Source organism: Falco rusticolus, chromosome 6 (assembly GCF_015220075.1).
Source record: "Falco rusticolus isolate bFalRus1 chromosome 6, bFalRus1.pri, whole genome shotgun sequence".
Taxonomy (NCBI): Eukaryota; Metazoa; Chordata; class Aves; order Falconiformes; family Falconidae; genus Falco; species Falco rusticolus.
The window spans coordinates 86652145-86674005 of record NC_051192.1 but is presented as its reverse complement, the minus strand read 5'-3'; the positions used below and the strand labels follow the sequence as shown (position 1 = coordinate 86674005).

The 21861-nt window shown below is 44.7% G+C and overlaps 1 protein-coding gene across 3 annotated transcripts in view; it reads left to right on the top strand.

Annotated features, from left to right (window-relative positions):
* Positions 1 to 21861, top strand: part of BACH2 (BTB domain and CNC homolog 2) — a 196820-nt gene that overhangs the window by 102581 nt on the left and 72378 nt on the right. For 2 of the 3 annotated variants that reach the window (XM_037391134.1, XM_037391135.1), the window contains one exon: positions 4402 to 4553. The gene's annotated coding sequence lies outside the window, so the exon portion shown is untranslated. Of the gene's footprint in view, positions 1 to 2920; positions 2965 to 4401; positions 4554 to 21861 lie in introns of those variants that run through there. The other variant, XM_037391136.1, reaches the window with a different exon arrangement.

Sequence of the window (21861 nt, the reverse complement as noted above, 5' to 3'; positions counted from 1 at the left end):
GACAAGAGGGGGTGGAAAATTCCCCCCATGCACATCCCCCACCTCCTCTGAGGGTTTTCCATTTAAGCCCAGTTGGTGGGGAAAATCCAGTTTGCAGACCCTGGAGTGCATCCCCAGCCACTGCTTCCCTGCTGCTTCTCCTGATGACTTCAGTTGTGGTTTCTAGCCAGACTGATTCCTCGTGTGGTTTTACCATTACCTGAACAACTGTCTGTGTCCACAGACTTGACACAGCTCACCCAGATAGGGACACACGGCAGAGCCAGTCCTCACAGTTCTGGGCACATAACCCCCCTACTTCTGGTCCACACCTCCTCAGTTGTGGTGGTCTTCCGCATCCCACCTCTGGGCACCAGGGAAGAAGCTGCTGTGCCCTTCGGACTCTTGGTTTTGGCTGCCCCTGGCCAAACGTTGCATGTGAGCACAAGCAGGAGTGATGGATTAGCATGTTCCTTCCCTTTGGAAGAACCGAGCAAGTTACTAGGGGGAAATTAAATGCACTGATAGTGAAGCAGGCCATGCATCTTTTCTGACATAGGTATTAATATCATCATGGGTTTAATTTATGGATTTCAGGGAGAGATCCTGCACTAGATGTTAGGAGCACTGCAAATGCCTTCTCAGCCTCAGGCGATCCTTCAAGCAGTTGCAAGCTACAAATGTTCCAATGAAGCTGTTTCAACCAGAAAGAAATATTGTTCAGCTTCACTTAGAAAGACACAAAACGTAAAGAAAACACCGTTGCTAATCTGTGATGGTATTGCATGTAACAGGCTGGGATCCTTGACTTCACTGGGACTAAGTTGTGTGCACATCTGTGTAAGAAGCATTGCACTCCACTAAGGTGTCACTTCAGAAAACACCGGCTCTGTTTGCACTTCTGTGCTCACTTCTCCCTACTCACCGGTGTGCAGCCTTCCTTAAATATTTTTTTTCTCCTGTTCACATCTGTGAGCAGCTCACCAACTCATCGTGTAGGTTCATTTTACTTAGCACTAATTTTATGCACCGATTGTGGACATTTGTGTGTTTACAAACCCCACTGTATATTTGTTACTCACCTCCCTCACTGGCTGCCCAGCTTCTCTGGTTTCTTGAGCATGATAACATGAGTTTCTGTGCCTGAAAGAACTTTCATGCCAGATGGAGTAATATCCAAGTACATTCATCGTGCTTTTCTCAAATCATCTTTCTTGGTTTGTTCATTGCAAACTGAAGAACTTACCAGTTTTCCTCCTCTTAAGCATCGAAGCTCATGTTATTTTACATTAACAATAAAACCTCTCTTTGAAATGCACCCTCTGTATAACAGAAATCCAAGCTGGAAAGTGTTTTCTTGAAGTAAATACTTTTTTAGTTTCATGCTTTCTTCTGCCAGTTGCGGTGTCTGGTGTGTCTTCCTTTGCATTCTTCAGTGCTGATTTGAGCTGCCAAGCAGTACTGGAAGCCCTCAGAAAGAGGGGGAAAAAGGTAACCTGGTTCAAAAAATGCAAGAGGTAGTTAACATAAGTTAAAAAACAAAACAAAAACCCTTAGCGTGTCCCATCTGAAGTATTGTTCTTTTTCTAGCTTTCTCTGCAGCTGTGAAGGCAGATGCTTCTTTTTAAAATAATGATAAGGTTTCCTTGCACCCCCCATGATGGCAGGAGCTAGATCTTCGTGTTGACATAGAACAATGATTTTGTGGCCTCTCATGATCCTGTAACTGATTGCCTACATATGCAGGTCTGTGCTGAGAGCTGAGACCTTGGTATGAGCAAACCTTGCAGCAGAGAGTGCGTCTTCCCCTGCCTAGGATCAAGCACTTTCCATGCCATAAACCTGGCCAGTCAGCATGTTAAAATGCTGAAACTCCTCTTCAGTAGATGCACCATTGGCTCTTCATTTCATATTAGCTCAGTTTTTTCATGTATTCCTTGTAAATTTACAGCTGTAGCAACAGTTTTGCTTTTAATAATTTGCCTGTTTCAGAAGGCAAATTCTTTTTATCAAATGGAAAGCATGAAGAAGCCCTCATGTTGAGCGTAGGCGGGGGTTAGGTTTCATTCTACCCTAAGCTGACCCCCGGGCAGAGAGATTCCTGCTTTCGTGTTTTAGATCATGTGTAAAACCTGATGCTGGCTGGATCGTCCTGTGTAGGGCAAGAATATCTGGGGAACATGGGTCGAGATAGAGAGTGAGACGTTTGCAGAAGGGAATGAAATGTTTGGGATGCAGCCTTACGCTTTCTACAGCAGTGAACATCAATCACACTGTCTCAGAAAAGCACAGCACTGAAAGTCTTCCTCCAGCCCCCCTTTTTTTCTTGTTCCCCTGTTCCCCACTTCTGTTTATTCTCCTTTCCTTCTGATACACAGTGGCAAGTGCAATTTGAGCTCAAAAACCTAACCTGTCCTTGAAAACACAGAGCCTTCCCTCCTCTTATTTCTTTGACCATTGAGTAAACAGCAGTTATTTTTGTTCTACCAGTGATTTATGACTGAACAGATTTGGAGATTATTTTTTTCCTTTCATAGGCAATTTAGATAATGCGTATTTGTGACCATAAATATTTGGTCCTCTTACAGTCTGTCAATGAATGTTATGCCGAGTTGGAGAAAATTATATAAATTGAAGAGACACAAGCGTTGCGTTCCTAGCATAGCCTCATGATTCTTTTGAAGTACCCATGTAGGTAATCTTTAAAGGTAGCAGTATTTTGAGCATCTGTTGGTAAATCATCTAGGAGGATTCCATCCAGAAGAAACTACTTGTTGTCATGTTCTCTACAAGGCTTGGAATAAAGTGCTGCAGCATCAGTGCTCTGAAAGTATTGAACTTTTTTTACCAGGGACCGCATACTTACAAAAAACCGACAACCAAACCTCTTTCATTTGCACTGATTTGTGTTTTTGGTGGTTTTTTTTTTACTTTCTAATGGAGGCAGTAGACATTTCTTGAGAAACTAGAATATTTTACTGAAGAGTAAGTTTTTTGCAAGTTTCAGAAATTAATAGTAGTTTTAAGAAAAATAATCTAAACTTCTGGGTTTTATACTCTTTCCTTCACCTCCCTCTTCATCTAACTTCAACTTTTGGTGATTCTGCAGATGCAGCCCTTACAGTGATCCTGGGAAGACAGGTACATGCCACTGCTTGTACTGCTGCCGTCCCCTTCTGTTCAAAAGAAAATCATTTTCCTTTCCACTCCCAATTGCCAGTTTTATCCCAGTAAATAGTAGTTAAGCGTTCAAATGTATTTTTCCAGGAAAACAGTAAAGTGTTGGGCACTGGCGGCTTGAAAACCCCTGTAACTAAAAACAAATTACTTCTCCTTCCACAAGTATTTCCTTCCCACCCTCCTCCCCAACCACTTCAGAGCGTGACCGCTTCCTTGACAGACGGGGGAAGCCTTTCTGGAGTCAGCTGGGACTGTGCGCTGGGGGGGATCTGGGCTGTATGGGGATGCCGGGACTCGGGCGCTGGCAGGTTCACCCCCTCTCGCAGCCCCCTTCCCTGTCCCAGCGTACCCCCCTCCGCAGGCTGCGCCCCAGGCCCCTGCACACAGCGGATTTGCCGTGGGCACACAACCATTTTGCTCCCTCTCCACTTTCCTCTGGCCACAGACTAGTGCGACAGGCAGCTTTGCTTCGCAGAGGACGCACCTTGCACTGACCCGGGGATACCCAACTAGGCTGATGGTGTTTCTTCTCTGAAGCTCCCCAGAATAAAGCAGAAACAGGGGAATAAATTTGATGTTTCTAACTTAAATTCCTTGATAAAATCAAAGTGAAGCTTTGGCAAAACCCAGTATTAATTGTTATTTAAAGTCCGTTAGATTGTTTTGCTAGTTTTGTTGGAACACGTCTGTGGTGCGATGTGCAGTTTCATAGAACCACAGAATGGTTTAGGTTGAGCTTTAAAGCTCATCTGGTCCAACCCCCTGCCACGCGCAGGGACACCTTCCACCAGGCCAGGTTGCCCAAACCCCGTCCAGCCTGGCCCTGAGCACTCCCAGGGATGGGGCAGCCACAGCTGCTCTGGGCAGCCTGTGCCAGTGCCTCCCCAGCCTCACGGTGAAGGATTTCTCAGTGCGTGTGCACGTACCTGTGGTATGGTCTGGTAGAATAATCACAGAAGTGTTGGTTTATCTGTGACGTATTCTTCTCAGGGGCCTCGTATGTCTAGGTGCTATATGAATGCAAGAAAAGCAGTCTTTGTTGTAAGGTGTCTGCGGCTTCAAAGAGATAGGAGGTATGAAATGGGAATAGTGTAATTGTCATGTTTAACACGAAGACCTTCTGTGTTTTAAAAAAAGGCCCCTAAACTGGTTTTAGAATTAAAGGAGGAGGTGGGGAATAAGAGGGGTTTTGTGAAGATTCAATGCTTGGATTTTTTAATGCCTGCCTTTATTTTATTTTAGGTTGCTATTGACTGAGTTGCCAGAACATTGCTCCACAAAGCTTTGGAGGGCCACTTCTTAATGGATTGCTGCAGCCTCTTAATTTCTCCATTGATCCTGTTCCCTGCATCGTGAGAACATTTTAGCCAGCACAGAACCTAGAAAAGTTACATGTAAGTCATGATTCAAATTCCTTTCTATTTAAAGAAAAAGAAAGAAAGAAAGAAAAAAAGGTCTTGGAGAGGCAAGGTGGAGGCAGTAAACATCATACTTCAGAAAAATACTGTAAAAGCTGTAATTCAACAGCAAACAACAGGTGGTGAATAAATTGTTATTGAATAGTTACTTGCTTTTTTTAACCTAAATCTTGATTGTCATTTTGAAGGCTTTTCTAAGTGTTCTGCTAGCATAGTAAACCATACCAAAAAGTACTTAAAACACGTCTCTGCATGCTATCCCCCTAACTATGCTTTGGTTTTCTCCACAACTGGGAAAGTGTGCGTGCACTTATCTCGGTGTGCTGTGCCGAAGCCGCATGTGCTCTGTGTGAGTTTGGAGGCCATCCTTTGCTCAGCAGGACTGCAGGCATCCCTGTATTTTTCCCATCATAAAACCCATATCCTCCTTCGGGGTTTCCAGAATACTTCCCTTGGAGGAGCCCTGGTGCTGCTTTTCCTTTCAGCCTGCTGCCCCAAAAGGCTCTTTAAGCATCAGCTTAAAAATTTAGCTGCTCCACCTGGCTCTAGGAGGGTGGAGGAAGCTGTACACAGATTTGCTAGGGACAAAGGGGAGCTGCAGTCTCCTTCCTATCTTCTCAGTCTGGGTAGTAGTTCCTGGTGAGTGTTGCATGCTTTGATTTTTCCTCCCAAATGCACACATTTCGTCCCCTGTCGTGGTTAAGTTCTCCTCTAAAACGTCACATGGCATCAGCCTGGCATGGAATCGGAGGGCTGTTCTAGAGGGGAGAAATTGGTTTGACCATTTTTTTACTTTTCGGCGGTTCTAACCCTAATTCTGGGGTGGATCTGCAGGTGGAGAAACCTCTGGACCATTACAAGGATGGCATGGATGTGGTGGTCTGTGCTGTCCAGAGGGTGGGACATCCCAGAGCTGCGAATTCTGAAAAAAGGCTTGAGCACAATTTTATTCCATTCCTTTTTAAAATAAAGCCAAATCTCATCATGGTTGGGAGGTTTTTATCATTCAGATAGTGGTGTAGAGCAGCTTGGCAAAAGGCTGCCTGAGCCAGAGATAATACAAAATTGTGGTTCGCAGTGTGGTACTATGCATGTCCTGCCCCTGTTCGTTCACTGCAGTAACAAATCCATATGACACATTTTAATGATTAAATCAGGACAGGGCAGTGAAGCCAACCACAGCGCTCATCACTGGGCAATTTTTCTTGAATGCTTACTAACAACATTTTTAATCTTAGGAACGGATTTGTAGTACTACTTCTAAAAAAACAGGAGTGTTTTGGAACTGAAGAGTTTGTATTAGTAAGATACCTTCATTTGAGGTACTTAATTTGATCGTGTGACACTAAAAGTATTGTTTAAAACAAGAAAAGTCTATTGTGAAAGGAGGACAGGGTTTTTTAATGCATATGGAAATTCCGTTTTTAAAGAGAGGAGACAACTTTTTCTGGTATGATGAGTATCAGCAAAAATAATAGTGAAGTAGTAGGCAGCAGAGAAAGGTTGGGTAGTAACAGAATTCACTGTCAAAGGGGCCTTACAACATGTTGGTTTGATTTTGTTGTCCAAAAAAGGGAGAGCATTGCAATTTCATTGTGGGCTTGGCAATATATGGTGCAGTTATTAGTCAACCCCCTGATAGCAGGAATCATTTGACTACAGGAGAGTTCTGGATCTGGCTTGAAACTTGTTTCTAGTGTTTGTCTTAAGGGAAGAAAACTTGAAAATACAAGTTGTAACAGCTAGGCAGGCCGCAAAACCTTGTTCATCAGTCCTACTTAGCACCATTCCCATGAGGCTGGAAGCCTTATTCACACTTTTTTGTAGGCTGTTCTCATGATGTTTGAAAAGCTTGTCATTAGGCATCCTGCAGATTCACTATTAAAACCCCTTTCAGAGGAACTAACTTTAAAAATGGCATCATTCTTAGGGCACTTGAAAAAACAGCCAGGAATTTAATAGACGTAAATGGAAGACAACCTCTCTCATTCCAAGAAGTGCATAGAAAGTTTTGTCTTGCTGCTTCTTGTGCTGCAAACAATCAGAAGTCTCTATTTCCAGTGGTAAAATCAGGTCTGAGGGCCAAATAAACTTGAAAACTGGTGTAGGGATATAGGAGCTGTCATCAAATAGTGCTTTACTTTATTTTCCTTTTTCTTTCCCACCCCCCTTTTTTTTTTTCTTTTCCTTTTTTTATTATTCTGCTCCAGTGCTTGAGATGTGTGCTCTAACTCTCAGAAAACACATGTACCACCGGGGTTGTAGCCGTTGTACAAGCGGATCCATGCCAGCAGAGGTAGATGCGAGGGCAAGCTGCTGGTTGCTTATTTAACTCTGTGTTTCCCACTGCCTGGCTTTTTGTGATAACAAACTCTGCATGTAACAATTACTTCGTTACAGCAGTTCCCATAGAAAGAAGCGAACTTTCCCTTGTTAATTAGCCCTGTTGGAAAGAGCAGTTACACAAGGTTGACCCAGCTGTGACAACCGTATTCTTCTTGCTTTTCCCAGGGTGCAGTGTATTTCGTAAACAAGTTTTCCTTCCCCCGCTTCCATTTATTATTTAGTTTTTATAATACTACTAGGATGCTGATTTATGTGATTTCCAAAAAACCAATACGTACTGAAGTTTGAATTCAAAGCAGAAGGTATCTTCCTTGTTCTGACAGAGCAGATTGCAAAACCCTGTTATGGTGCGTGTGCCAAGATTAAAAAAAAATAAGAATATCCAGCGCCCCTGGGAATTAATCCTGGACAGGTTAGACCGTGTGTATTATAATGAGGGAGTACACAAATTAGGGAGAAGCTGTGCTTTTCACTGAGCAGCTTACAGTTCGTTATCCCAAACGGTCACTAGTGGCAAAGCATGGATGGGGCTTTGCTCAGGTGCTGGGGACATGGCTGTGCCTCGGAGCAGATGCTGGGGCAGGGCTGCTGGCATCCCCGCGGAGGCGAGTGGTGATTCCTAGCAATTTCCACACTCTGCTCACGTTTCTCGCTTAGTTTTACCCCATGTGTTTTCCTTTAAAAGCAGCAAAAATAACGTCCTAATCAATGGTAATCTGCATCTAATAAGTTGTCCTAATTTGTCATGCTTATCTATCCAGTGTTGAGAATTCAGCAAGCGCTGCTAAGTGCCTTGTTCGGGGGAAAAAAAAGGCAACCCAAAATGCAGAAACCTCTGCACACAAATTTCCTATTTGCTAGGTATGAGTTCCTCAGAATATTTCAAAAAAAATTAAAAAAGATTTCTTGAAATCTGTCCTACAACCATCTGTAGGCAGATGTAAATAATGTAAAATTTTAAGATGCAGATTTTTAGTGATTAAATGTCTGTCACCCGCCTACCACCACAGCCTGGGAAAAATGTGTCTTTTTAAAAATCTGCATCAAAAGGTCAGGTAACTTGACTGAGTTAAGAAGGAAATCAGATTTCTGAAGGCAAAGTCGCATCCCTTTGAACATTGACTTATCAAATACTCCTAACTCTTCGTACCAAATCCAGGTCTCAAGCACCATGGCTGTACCTGAGGACACGGATGGTTTTATCCTACTGGGGTTTGATGTAAGACGTGGCCATGTCTGAATTTCATGATTTTTCTGGTACATTTTCCTGTTGGAGTGCTGTTTTTATAGTGGAGAAGGCATTTTCTTACCCATTTTATAGTACTGGCATATGGGGGCTCTGCACCTCATGCATCATCACGTGGAGCATCTCCTGCCCCGGGGAGCTTCACGACCTCCTGTGGCATGCTGCCCTGGTTGTTGTGCTGACAGGCACCAAAGAGCATTTTCCTGCAGACTAGGGGAAATCTTCTTTGCCACTAATTAATCCAGTTACTCCTACTGCCCCCACGTTGAGAATACATAAAGCTGTTGACCACTGCCAGCACTGTGTCGGTCCCTCGTTGTGATCAGGTGCTCCTCGGTGCCACCAGTGCCTCTGTACTTGAGGCAGGCTGCACCCCCAGTCTGAGTGGCTGGGGACAGCTTTTGATAAGTGTTTGCAGCAAATACATCTGTTGATTAAATATATTTTTAATGTATGTATACATATGTGTGTATATATATAAAAATAACAGATATATATGAAAAATACAATTTTAAATATATATATATATATGGACAAATATAATCAGTATGGTCTGGAAAGTGCCGATGTAGCTTCGTGTGCACACACGTGTGGGCAGTGATAGGACATCCCACTCTGGATTTTTCTGACCAAGAGCCCCGTACCAGAGGCATCCCTGTCTGGGTACACGTGGCGACCATGGGCTGTATGGCCCGAAGGAGCATCCTGCTTGTGCTTAGCTGAGCCTGTGGGGGAGGACGGTGGTGTTTGTTGCAGTATAGCGCGCCATATGAAACCAAATTTATTCCGACACCTCTCACCTTTGCTGCCATTGACCACAAGTTTGTTTGTTCCTCACCCCAGTGGTGCGATGGGCTGCGTGGGTACGCGGTGTCACTGATCTGTTTACTCGGCGTTTCCCACGTGGCTGCCATGTTGTGGTGAGGACTTCTATTTTTCGCTGTGACAGGTGACAGCCCGGGTGCGTGTGTGTGTCAGCCTGAGGGACTGAGTCACAGCCCTCCCTCCGCCCAGGGCCAGCGGCACTTCCCCTTACCGGGGTGGGGGGTGGGGGGGCAAGATGCCAGCCCATCTCCACAGGACGGCTTACCTGCCCACATGTTGCTTTATTATTTTTTTTTTATTTTTTTTTTTAACAGAAAAACTGAGAGGTGGTGATGGCAAGATCAACTTTCTCTGTAACCCAAACCAGTGAAAAGTAAAATCCATCTCACCACAACAGTTTTGTTTTCACTGCTGGTTCAATCTGTCCTCTCCCTCTGGCAGAGCCCTGCACAGTCATTCAGTGCCCGGCTTGGGGGTGGTGTGGTTGTTAGCTCAGTGGTGTATGACCCATTTATTTTCATAATACTTAGATACCCGTGCTTCTGCAGCATTCAGCGCACAGATCCTACGACCTAAATCCTCGCCAGAGAAGCACACACCTGATCTCAGCAGTGCGCGTAGAGAGCAGCCGGCTCTGCGCTCGGCTTGCCGGGGGCTGTGGGAAGGTGATGGGCCATTGGGTCTGGTGGGCAATTAATGACCAAAGGCAGGTAAAGGTACATTTTTCCAGGGCTGGCACTTTGTCTTAGATTATTTTGTTAAATATTGATTGCTAGTTTACGGGACGTGTTTCCTGTTATAATTTGCAAAAAGTTGAGAAATAAAAATGTTGTAGCGGATGCTTCTCTGGCTATAATAACTTGCATTTTCAGAGACAGCAAGGTAATTAATGACATGAGATTGTTGACTCGTCTTTACCCCATTGGCAGATGTGGCATCACCTGTACTCTTGTTGGGTCTGGTCTTAAGATGGACCTTTTTCTGTATTTCTTCTTTACTCAGCTAATTGAGTTAGCTTTCTGCAGGTTTTCAGATGATAATCAGGTTCGTTCTTGTGTTGCTTTTGGTAAATGGAAAGAATCAGGCATAGGACAGACAGGAAAGTAAACTGGCATCGTAGTAGACCTGGGAGTTTTAGGTATTAAATTACAGAATAATTTGCAAAGCGACTTGAGTTAAAGTGGATTTAAACACAATGAAATCATCCTTGACAGCAATTTGTTTGAAGTTCTTCTACTGTTATGAGTGTAAAGGGATTTTTTTCGTAATCACCAGTTTCTGGGTAAAGTATTCAGCATAATTTCTCACAGGTGAGTGAAGCATTAACTCCTTGTACCTCAGTAGTTTGGGCAGTGGGGGAAAAAAACTGAGAGTTAGGGAGAGGCAACTCCTCCATTTCATCATTCAAAAACTGGTCAGTGGTCAGCTAACTTGGAAAAGGACTCTACCAGGTAACTGGGAGAAAGCAGTTAATTAAAGGTATGAAAATCCAGCAGGATCCTTGACAGTGGATACGCACTGCATACCAATAGCTGTCCTTGATGCTTAACAGAATGTAATGGCACTGTAAATACAACTGGAAAAAAAGTAACAGCCATTAGCTAGTTTGCATCCCTTGTTCAGATGAGCCATGAGTTCTGGGGTTTTTGCATTTATATACTTTTGCTGTAGGTGTTGGAAGTGTGGGTGGCCATGAAAAAGCAGTGGTTACAATAAGATTTTCCATTTATTGCCCTTTGTGTACAACTAAAAATAAGATTCAAATGCTTCAGAATTTGTAGAGCAAGCATAATTCTTCTCTAGCTCTGATGACTGGCTTGCCTGCGACTTCAGCTTTGTCTGGTGAGTCCTAGGCTTAAATGCTTGTACATGGGTCTGTGTTGGAAGGAGAGGCAGAGTTTACTTGCGGTGTGGTCTAACTATGTTAATTCATCAGCTTCTTGCTTTAAAAAAGAAAAAAAAATAGAGTTAGGCTTGGAGCATAAGTAAGAGGTAGTGATGAAAGAACTTTGGAAGAAGAATTGTTCAGCTCTCTGGAAAGAGCAGCTTTGGAGAGGACTGAAAGATCCTTAAAATCAGCCCTCCAGAACGTCACTGTTGATCCAGAACTTCATCTTCTGGCAAAGAAAAAGAAAAATAAGGGAGGGGGGGTGGGGGGGTGGAAAGGAGAACTATACAAAACTGCTGATCATCAAGGAACAAATTCTCAGGGTTAACTTTTGGCACCTAAAATCCTTTTGCTTTGTTTTTTAGGGTGACAGTATTGAAATATGCTGTCTCGGTAGATTTTCCAGGTAGTTGTACTGGTTAGGAACCTACTAAATTAGTTGCAATATCTTGAGCTACTAAATCTGCTCTGACCACGTTAATTGGTAGTTCAGCTTGTGGCCAAGAGAAATATTCAAGAGAGACGTTGTCAGCATATGCAGGGAAATTCGTAACTTCATGGTGTCAGGTTTGGTGCTGTCCCAGCTTCGCTCATTAAGTAGCCGTGGCATTTCCAGAGAATGAGTGTGCCTGTGCATGTCAGGCCTCTCGGTTTGATGTCATTCTTGCGATGGATGAATAGAGAGAACATCTATCCAAGAGCTGCAGAAACAAAGGTAGAGGCTGAAAACTTGCTTTCTGCTGTGTGGCAGCTTGAGCTTCGCTGCTTCCTTGTTGCTTTGTGACCTTTCCAGGTTTTCCAGGCTTGACAGGGTAGCAGAGGTGTTGGTCTTGAGAACTGGGCTGCACGAGACAATAGGTTTTCACTCTGAGTAACAACACCACGTGGCACGGAGGATGTAGGGTGCTGGGGGCACTTAGAGGCACACACGCTTGTTCCATGGAACAGCCATGCTGTCAGCGGTGAGTCTTTTATTATGCAATATGAAATCCTTTTAAATTATCTTGGTGTAACCCGCCCCCTCTTTTCAGAAGAGCTCAGTGCCTGTCGATGCTGCTTTACTTTTGCCTTTCTGCTGAAATGCACATTTCTGCTTTTACATCTGTGTGCGCCCCTTGGACCGTCTCTTGCCTTGATACAAAGTACGAAAGGCAAGAGAGCTAATGCAGTAATCAAGGTTTTAAATATTTCAGGTGGGAACAGGCAAAACTTCAGCAATAATTAGTTTCCACAGCAGTGGTTGCTGCAGGGAATTACATTACATCTGTTATAATCGCCTGCGTGTCCCAGTCCTGTAGGTGACCAGATGCTGACAAGTGGCGTGAGTGCTTGTTGTCATTTTTTCGGTGAAATTTTCCCTTTTAGGTACAGATGTAGAGGTGGGTTTTTTCTCCTCCCTCCTCCTCCTTTCTACTGCTGCGCCCGATGCTGATGAGTTCAAACCTGATGGCTTTGAAGATAACAGCAGGAGAGAGCGCGTCATGCGGTGATGGCACTCACGCACCGCTCACCGCTGCCGCACTTTCCAGCTGGATGAGACACGCTGGTCTTTTCCAGGGGTATCGCCGCACAGGCTATTTTTAGAGATGGCACATAGGGCGCATTGTGCAACTATCAGTACCCACTGCTGGGCTCTTCATTTTTTCCCTTGTATGGTGATGAGGTTTGCAAGGTGTTTACCTTTCTCTTGAAAAGGTGGACAGATGTTTTTTTGATCCTTTTAACCACTCGCAGAGCTGCTCCATGGAGTCTGTGGAGTTGTGTTTTCAGTATACAGTCTGAAGGGAACAGTCCTGCATGTGGCTGCTAAATTAGGATTAGTATAAGTGACCAAAGTGATACAGTTGAGATTTTTAGCTGAAGAGCTCTAACAGCCTGTTGGGTTGCATAGCAAAAGATCTGCTACCTCAGAAACCCCCCAGCTTCGTTTTTTTTTAACTTTCCCGCAGCAAACAAGCTGCACTCGGGCGTTTTTGCAATTGTCATAAACCCTTTCTATGTCTCTCAGTTTCTGAAGTCCTTTAAACAGCCACCTGGGCTGTTGCTGCTCCCTGCGATGTACAGGAGGTCCTGTGACACGGTGGCCGCAGACCCCGGTCAGCCAGCGACCGCCTCCCACATACCTGGGGGGAATGGTGGATGCTTAGGGATGTGGTGCAGCCTCACAACGGGAGCAGAGCCGGACAGAGCAGTTGACTGCTGCCTGTCACTTGCCGGAGGAACAGAGCTGCCTGGTCACAAGCTCCTTATTGCATTGCTCGAATAATGCAAAAACATTAGCAATGGAGATTTGCTGTATGGTGTATTTTAAGTGCGTCTCTGCTCTGCCAGCTTCACTTTTAATGCACTCAGTTACGGAATGCTTTGGAGGTCGTGCTAATGGCTGAATCTTCCGGAAATTGGAATTTTCAATCAGATTGACACTTTGGAGTGAGAAATTAAATCTCATGAGAGTATTTCGCAGAGGTTTGTAACTTAGGAATGAATGGAGGGAATTTGTACGCGCAGTCTGCAAAAGGGCACAATGGAAGGTGAAATTGCACCCTCTGTGCTGAATGAGGGATGAAAGCCAATGTATCAGTGTCATGGCATGACAGTGTAGAGTATAAATGATACTGTCACTGAGTGCTGCAGAAGGTATCAAGGGAATTCCACTCCAGTAAATACATACTTAGACAGACCTGAAGGCATTGTGTCTGAATGATTGGAGGGAAACAAAGGTTGTCAGCACAACGCAGAAGATATTACAGAACCACTGGCTGCAGGGTTGGAAAGCGGTGTTTTCTGATATTTACCATGCAACGCTCTTCCGATGCTTTTTGAAATTATTTGGTGAATTACAAATGTATTGATGAAGCAATAGTATTTTTTTGAGATGGTGTTCAGAGTGCGTACCAGCCTGCAGCAAAGGTTGAACATGCACAGCTCCCATTTTTTCGGTAGGAACTGGGACTCCTTCAGACTTGGGAAAAATCTAGGTGTGTGTTCCCAGCTCAAGCAGTGATCTTATGCATTGCTTCATTTGGCTGAGGACTTGATTTTGGGGCTGGGTTTTGGCTATAGAGTAATCTAGCATAGGCTTTATGGGGAGAGGAAGGTTATTACCATTCTCACTAGTAATGTCTGGGGCTGCATTGTAGTGAGCAGCAGCAGATCATGGGACAGAAACTTTACGGTCTCGTTTAGAGGCACTTGGGTGACATGGCAAGGTCCATGATGCAGGCAGCTAGAAGCATGACATCATATCAACAGTGCAGCAAAAATCAGAGACTTCATCCCTTTCAGCATGCATGCGCTGGCACATCGCACCTATGTGTTTCTCACGCTGTTTTGCTCGTTGCCCACCCAGACCTACTGCTAATGCCACCTTGCTTCCCCCAGTCACAGTGATGGTGTTGAGTGGAATAGTTATTTATCACCTTTTTTCCCTCTGTAATGACCTATTACATCCACCCTCACAGGGGTGGTACCTCAGGGATGTGGCTTAACTACTTCTCTGTCTCTGACCATACATGCAGACAACCATCTACCAGCTCCTGTCATTTCCTAGTCTGCTATGGGTGGGACAGCCCAGCTCCCACAGTTCTCCCAGTGGTAAAACGGCTTCTCCCCGAAAACGCTACATTTCATCCCTGCAGTGCGTAATAAGGCTTGCCTGCCTTGGGGCTGCTTCTAAAACTTTAGCAGATTTTGTACTGCTTAAAAATGTATTTTTCCACTTGCCTACTCATTAAAAGCATCACTGAGAAGTGCATATTGTAAATAATAAGGGAGCAAACTTCATTTCTCCTCTACAAAACTTGATTCTCAGCAAAGCCCACACATGGCAGGAGGATGGACATGCAGCGCAGATACATCAGCAGTCCTTAGCATAGGTTTCTTTGCCTGGAAATACCATTTCAAGTTGTGGGGGCATTAGCCAGGAAATACAGCCAAACTGAAGGGTATCGACTCTGGAGACGTTGTGGTTTAAATGCTTCCATGGGAATGGCCCATCCTCCTCAGGATGCGGGATTCAGTGCTTACAGCCCATAGCTGGAAACCATAGCATCAAACCTACAGGCAGTGTGAAAAAGCGGTGAGGCATGCGTGGAAAAGGAGATGCCCTAGGTGGGATGGGATTCAATATTAGAGCAATTTATTAGCCAGTCCTGATCATAGCCAAAGGTGAGTGGGAGGAAGCAAAGTGTAATTTGTATCTGCATTTCCCGCATTAGAACTGGGCTGGAGTGTGGGACTGTGTCTGTCTGTCAGGGTGAAACAGTTAACATAAGAGATATGAAGCTTGTCCTTAGACGTCATTACCATGGGAAACTACTATGCCTGCTTAAGCACCCATTTGTAGTATTACTGAAAATCTGCTGTCGCTCACTTCTCCCGTGGTATTTTGTGTCAAAACCTGGCATTCTGACATATCTTTCTTTTTTCGCGTGTGGGGAAGCATATGCTTTTTCTTAATTCAGTGTCATTCCTGCGGTCATGATTGAGCCATGTTTTCAAAATGTGGCTCTTTGTAGTCGTCCGTCAATCCACAGAAGACCCGTTTGTTCTCGCTGCCCCAGCTCTCCATATGATGCCGTTTTCCTCTTCCCACGCTGGTCTTGTGGCACGAGCGCCTGTAAGCAGCACCTGTGAAGTCACCAGGGTCACGCATGGGGAGCGGTGGGTGCAGGACTGGACTTCAAATGCTGCAAATTACCACAATTGCAAGAGTGGGGTGGAACAGAAGGAGGGACCACGCTCTGTGCCTTGGGGAGGAATGAGAGCTAACCGGTATTGCTTTAACTGAGGGAGATACGGAGCCTCCTCAGTCAGATCTATATCCCCTGGCAAATGGATTTTGTTATGTAAATGGCTCTCCGCTGTCCCAGAAGACTACCAAGACTTCCTATCTTGTACAACGCATTTCTAAATAATCAACCTTTGTGCAGAAACGTTGTGGTTAGCAAGCCCAGCTTGCTAATGAGTCAGTGGTTTAATCTTAATTCTCACTGCTAGTGCTTTTGATAACACATGGCTGTGAAGTTTGACATAGCAGAAACTTCTCTATAAACTCTGATTTGCTTGCCAAAAGTCAGCCCATTACCATTAATTCCTCTTATCATTAGTGTTATTAAACTGATTGATGTGTAAAAACTGCCATTTGCATGAAGTTCCCAAAACTGCAGTAAAAGAGACTTTTGTTCTGTCTTGGTAAGGAGAGTGGGGGGGAAAGGCAAAACAGCACTAGTTCTAACAGCAGAGATGTTCATATAAAGACATGTTCTGAACAATAAGATCGTTTATCCATGTATGACATAAATACATTGGAATTTAAATAATGAGAGATCTTGTGAAATGCAGCAAAACGCACACCACTGGCATTGTGAAGTTTCCCTGCTCTAAAGCCCTGTTCTCAGGGAAAAGCAGCTTTACTTTTGCTTTGAAAATCCATATCATAAGTTTTTTTAAAAAACATTGTCTTAGTGCAATATTAAAGCAATTTTATACCCTAAGAGCAGCTCTTTTGTAAGGTAAAGTGCAGTCCCATGTGGTATGTAATTATGGTTTATAATGCTTCTCACAATCCTAATTTCCCCCAAATTAAGAAAACCACTCACCTTTTTAGGCTTTCCTTTCCTAATTATTTTTTGCTCTGCTTTTTCTTCCCCAAAAGATCCTTTTTAAAAATCCCTTCTTAGGAGGGGAAAAAAAAGGCACAGAACGCTTTCTGGATTCATGGCAAAACACTGCTTGAAGGAAGCTTTTTAAGAGTTAGGTTAAAAAGTTTCTGCCTCTTTCAAACTGCATGGGTGACATTGCTATTTTGGGAGGCAATGCCATCTGCTTGTTCAACCAAAAAGCAGGGAAGATGTTCCTAGTTCTAGCATAGACTTTTGGGTTGATTCCACTAAAATTCCCCACCAATCTTCGCTTGCACTTGCCCCCTCTATAAGCTGGGCAGAGCAAGGCATCTCTTCCACTTCACAGCTCCCAGGGGAAAGGTGTTCAGCTCGTGGTCCACAATGAGTAAGACGTGGTTCTTCACAACAGGCACGCCGTCGTAACATATGAGGCCTGTAATTCCTCCCCACAGGTGTTCATGTCACAGAGCTATAACGAGGACAAAGAGAGTGACATAGCGCTGACACGCCGCAGGTGGCTGCTACCTGCGGGTGAAGAAGAGGGCATTGGGGGAGGCTTCACCGGGTTTTGCTGGAGGAGCTGGATTTTTGTTTGCTTTTGAGTAAGGAAGAGGAAGGACAAGTTTTCTGGGGTTTTGCTTGCTTTTTGCAGAAAAAAAAAAAGCAGTAGGACAGGGTTCCCTGGGGGACAAATCAACCATCTACCAGCTAGTGCAGGTCTAAGGGGTGTGGGAGCTAGGGAGGACAGGAAGACTAGGTGGGGAGGAACGGCGGGATTTGTAGGGAGTGCAGGTGAGTTGAAGGAAGAGGTTGACGTGAGTAGGAGCAAGGTGGAGGCTGTGCAGTATTTACCATGAGTCCATGGAAGTAGCACAGGGGAACACAGAAATGTGAGAAGAAGTTACTGTAGTCCTCCATAGGTGATGAAGGCATTCCTCTGAGACAGGAGAGATTTAAGCCTATGTTATATTGCTGAAGTATTTGCAAATACGTGTGTATCATTGTTACAGTATCTTCCTGACTGCCAAAATGTTTCATCCAATCTCTGTTGACAGAAAAGATTGCTTACTGATAATTGCTTTGCTTAAGTGTCTGATAATATGCCAGAAACGAGAGCATTCTCTGTTAGGTCATCTTTAATTATGCATGTACCACCTGTCAGCTTTAAATCTGGAGAAGATTAGTTTTCTTATTGGATTTATAGTAGGAAGAGAGCCTTCAACAAGAGGACTAGGCTACTGGAAACAGTGTGCTATGGGGAGTTTGACAAGCAGTCTCCTCGTCTTCCCTAGTCATGGATACCGCTGTTGGTACATGGAAATATTTGAAATATTGCCTAAGCTAGCTGCCGTAGTGATGGTTTTCACAGGAAGAGGATTTCAGACCATCTGTTGCGTTTTCTAGTTTCCTTTTTCCCCATTTCAAGGGAGAGGGAGCGCCAAGGTGGGGGAGGACACGCATCAAGTCGTGGCTCCTTGGCAGTGCGGGAGGAAATCCCCCCCAAAAGCCTTGCGAGGGGGTTACTCACTCACCACCGATTGAAACACACAGTAAAACTAGTCAGGCCAATGAAGACATGCCAATCTAATAGGAAATTAAGGGCTCAAAAGACTAAAAACTATGAGGATGGGTGTTGTGGAAAACCTCAACAGGGAGAGATGGTAAGGGTCTCTGAGGATATTAAAGTAACAGGGTTGCCATTACCAAGCCTACTTAAAATATTAAAAATTACCTTGGAGAGGAAATTTATCTTTGTACAGGGTGGGGAGGCAGTAATTGTTTGGGAATAGGCAAAGGGATTTTCAGTTCACAGGAGATTACTAGCTATTTATTTGGTATAGTAATAGATTTTAGGAATCTCCTGAGTATTCTTATCTCCTTTACTCTGAGGCCAGTCTGGAGAGTCGGGAAGGGATGGTTGTTTGTCCTCTGAAATACACCATTTATACCAAAAAACAGGAATCATCTTTGCTAAGCAAACTTCTCAATTGCTTTCAGCAGAAGAGAACACCACTTGCACTGTCAAATGTTGGTCCTGCTGCTTCTTGCCTGTGTATCCAAGTGTCCCATGCTTCCCCCTCTCTGGCATTTTGGTTTTCCAGTTTCTGTCATCACTGCCTCAGCCTCTTGGAAAGAGTTCCTCAGTTACATTGGTTAGCTGACACTGATCGTTTTTCCCAGTAATACCTTCAGCCAGTGCTGTTTCTAAAATCTGGGATTTGGAACAGTAGGTCAATTTGTAAAACAAAGAAATGAGGGAAGAGGGACGATGGCTCTGGATGTGAGAGCGTGTTTCTGTTCATCTCCCATTTGGCTTTTGCTGATGCTTCATCATTGCACGAGCGTTTGAGGCTGTCGTTTTGCATTGGTTAAGCAGTAGTTGCTCCTTTGCTGCAAAAATTTGCCTATGGCACTTGTCATGTCCCCCTTTCTGCTCCTGTGGAGCTCCAGGGCAGGCTTCCTCTGCAGAAGCTGGCAGTGCTTCTGTACCTGAGGACATGGGAAGGGTTTGGGAGACAAGTCAATTTTCTGCTCAGAAATCTGACCTTTTCTCCCAACAACTGTGCTGGGTGAAGCTCACCTGATTATTTCTTTGTTTAGGATAAGGTTGCCAGACTCGCCTTTCTTTGTTATTCCTGCGTAAATGATGACAACTTCTCCATCCTCTGTTGTGTTGCAGGATTTTGCTCAATTCTTAGACAGGATCTGATTGATTCAGACTTGCTCAGTTCTCTCTCTCTGGATGGGGGTTCCAGTAGCACCACTGGGTATAGCTGAACTTTACAGAGCTGAATGGAAAAGTGTGGGGTGTCCCATAACCTTATTTGCTCATTCATGATTCATTCTGCCTTTCTTTCCACCCTCCAACTGCATGCTAAAGGGCTTTCCAGTCTAGCAGTGGTCACTGGAAGACAACTTTTCGTACAGGCTCCTTTGTTAAATATGAGGGAGTATGCGTCTCATTATCCTTTTGCTACTGCAGATCTGTGTAGCCCCATGGAACTGCAGGAGATGTCCGTTCACCAGTTTGAGGGACAACCATACTTGAGTGAATGCAGCACTCTGCTTTTGTCTTGAAAACCAGGAAACTAGAGGAGATTTAAGGGATGCCTTTAAGGATTAAAGAAGTATTTACTTAAAACCAGACTTGAAATAATGAAGCAAAATTTTCCCCCCCCCCCCCCCCCCCCCCCCTCAAAAAAAAAAAATTAAAAAAAAGCATCCCTAGCAAGGATCTAGCAAGGATATGCCCTAGCAAGGATGTTTCTGAGCTCTTCTGGCTTGCGAGATGTGGCTTACATAGTCCCAGGTCTGCCTGGTCCTGGAGGCTCTTTCTTGCCCTATATTTATAGATATTACTTAAAACTACCCAGAGCAGTTTTCTGGAAAGACTTCCTGTTCTTGAACCCAGGATAGCATCGGCTCCCTTGTCCTGTCTTACGACTACCTGCCCTTTTCTCTCCTGGACTCTCGGTTGGAGCTTGCCCACTGCCTTGGTCACAGGAAGGTCTTCACCTATCTTACCCGTTTCTCACATGCACACATTTAATATTTCTCTTGTTAACGCACCATTTGTACTTCTCTTGTAACTTTTGGTGTCTTGCTGGTTTTAGGCTTCACACTTTTTCTCTCTAATTTCACTCTTTTAAAAACACTACAGTAAAACTTTTCACTTGTCAGATTTCGTATCTGTTAGAGACCTCGTACAGGATTCATACTTTTCATTCCATAGCAGTGCAGCAGTGCTTGATGGTGAAGCTGGTGAAATTCAGAGCGATGTGTTTACATTGAGATATCCGACTGTATACACTGCTAATTTTAAGAGGAAGGAGAACCCTTCTTGGGATAATTAGTTTTGCCATATTTATAGACGCGACCTCTTGCTGAAGGATGTTTTTTTTTTCTGACTCCACATCAGCTGCTGACAGCCGGAATTACAAGGGTTCACTGTGAGTCTCAGGGTCTGTGTGTGCTTATGTATACAGAGCACAGACAAGATGAAGCTGTGGAAAGAGACTGAAAGGCAGCAGCAACGCTAACCCTGTAGCAGTGCCGCAGCTGATAAAACGTCTTGATGGAATGACCACGTGGGTCAAATTCCAGCCCCTGTCTAGGCCATAACGATCACGAAAATCGCCTTGTCCTTTAACTGATTTTACCAATCTGGATGCAGTAGCCAAGAAGTCAGGTAACCACCTCTGCCTTACCTACCGGCCTGGCAGCGGCCGCACAAGCTCCTAACCACCGATGGTGATCTGCCTGCCCCCGCAGCCTGCCAGGCATGGGGGTACTGCTGGGTCTCCCTACGTGCCCTTTTGAGGAATGAGAGGCAAAGCCATGCGTGGATCGTGTAAGTACCACAGTCAGGTTCTGCAGTCGTTCTGCCCCAAGTCGGCTGGCAACACAGCACTGCAGACTGCTGGTAAATACATGCAACCTTCTCAAAAAGTTCAAGTGGACAATCGGAACAAGGCAAGTGGCTGCTTTTGCATTTTGGTTGCAGAGCGTTTATGGAGGTATTTCAAGGAAACCTCTTCCAGTAGCAGGAAGCTGTGCTGCAGGCATTCGATGAACAAGCTGCATAGTCATTCTTGCTCCTGGTGCCGCTGTCCCGGGCTGCTAATAAAATACGTGAGTGTGACCATTGTCAGCCAGGCTCTGTTTCTTTGCCTGGCTGATGTGCCAGTATTGTATGTCACACGATTGCGGAGGGAAGGTGGTGATACAAAGCTTCTTTCCGTTCCCTTAAATGGGATTGATGACCACAGCTCTAAACAGCATTCCAGGAAAAAGACATTTGATTAAAGGTGCCAGAGTCTCCCCTGAGATGCTGCGTAAGGATGTTCATCCTGATAATAACTTGCCTTTGCCACTTTCAGGGCAGCTGTTCCTGTTGCAAATCCTGCATCAGCTCACTGCCAGTTAATGTGCATGCAAATGTATAAAGGGCTTCTTTGATGTCCCCTCCAGGCTGCCTCCCACCACCTCCCACAAAGGCCCAAGGGCTGCACGGGATGCCTGGTGCACCGGCGGATCCACCTTGAGGGTGTTCCTCAGCAGCACTTTGCTTGGTGCCCTTTGGTGCCCCTCAGCCATGGCAAGGGTCTGCCTCTGCAATGCAGGCGCACCAGTGAGCTTCTGCACACAGCAAACTGGAATTCCCTCTGGGCCCTACGATGAAAATTGCAGAAACCTCACTGCGCATGGGAAAGCTTGTGCTTTTATGTGCGAGGGCTTGCCAGTTTGAATCACCTCTGTTGTGTTGCAGAGAGGAATATTGCTCTGGTTGCAGTGGGTTGGTGGAGTATTAGCAAGTCTCGTTTGCAAGGGGTCCCAGGCTTCAGTTCTCATCTG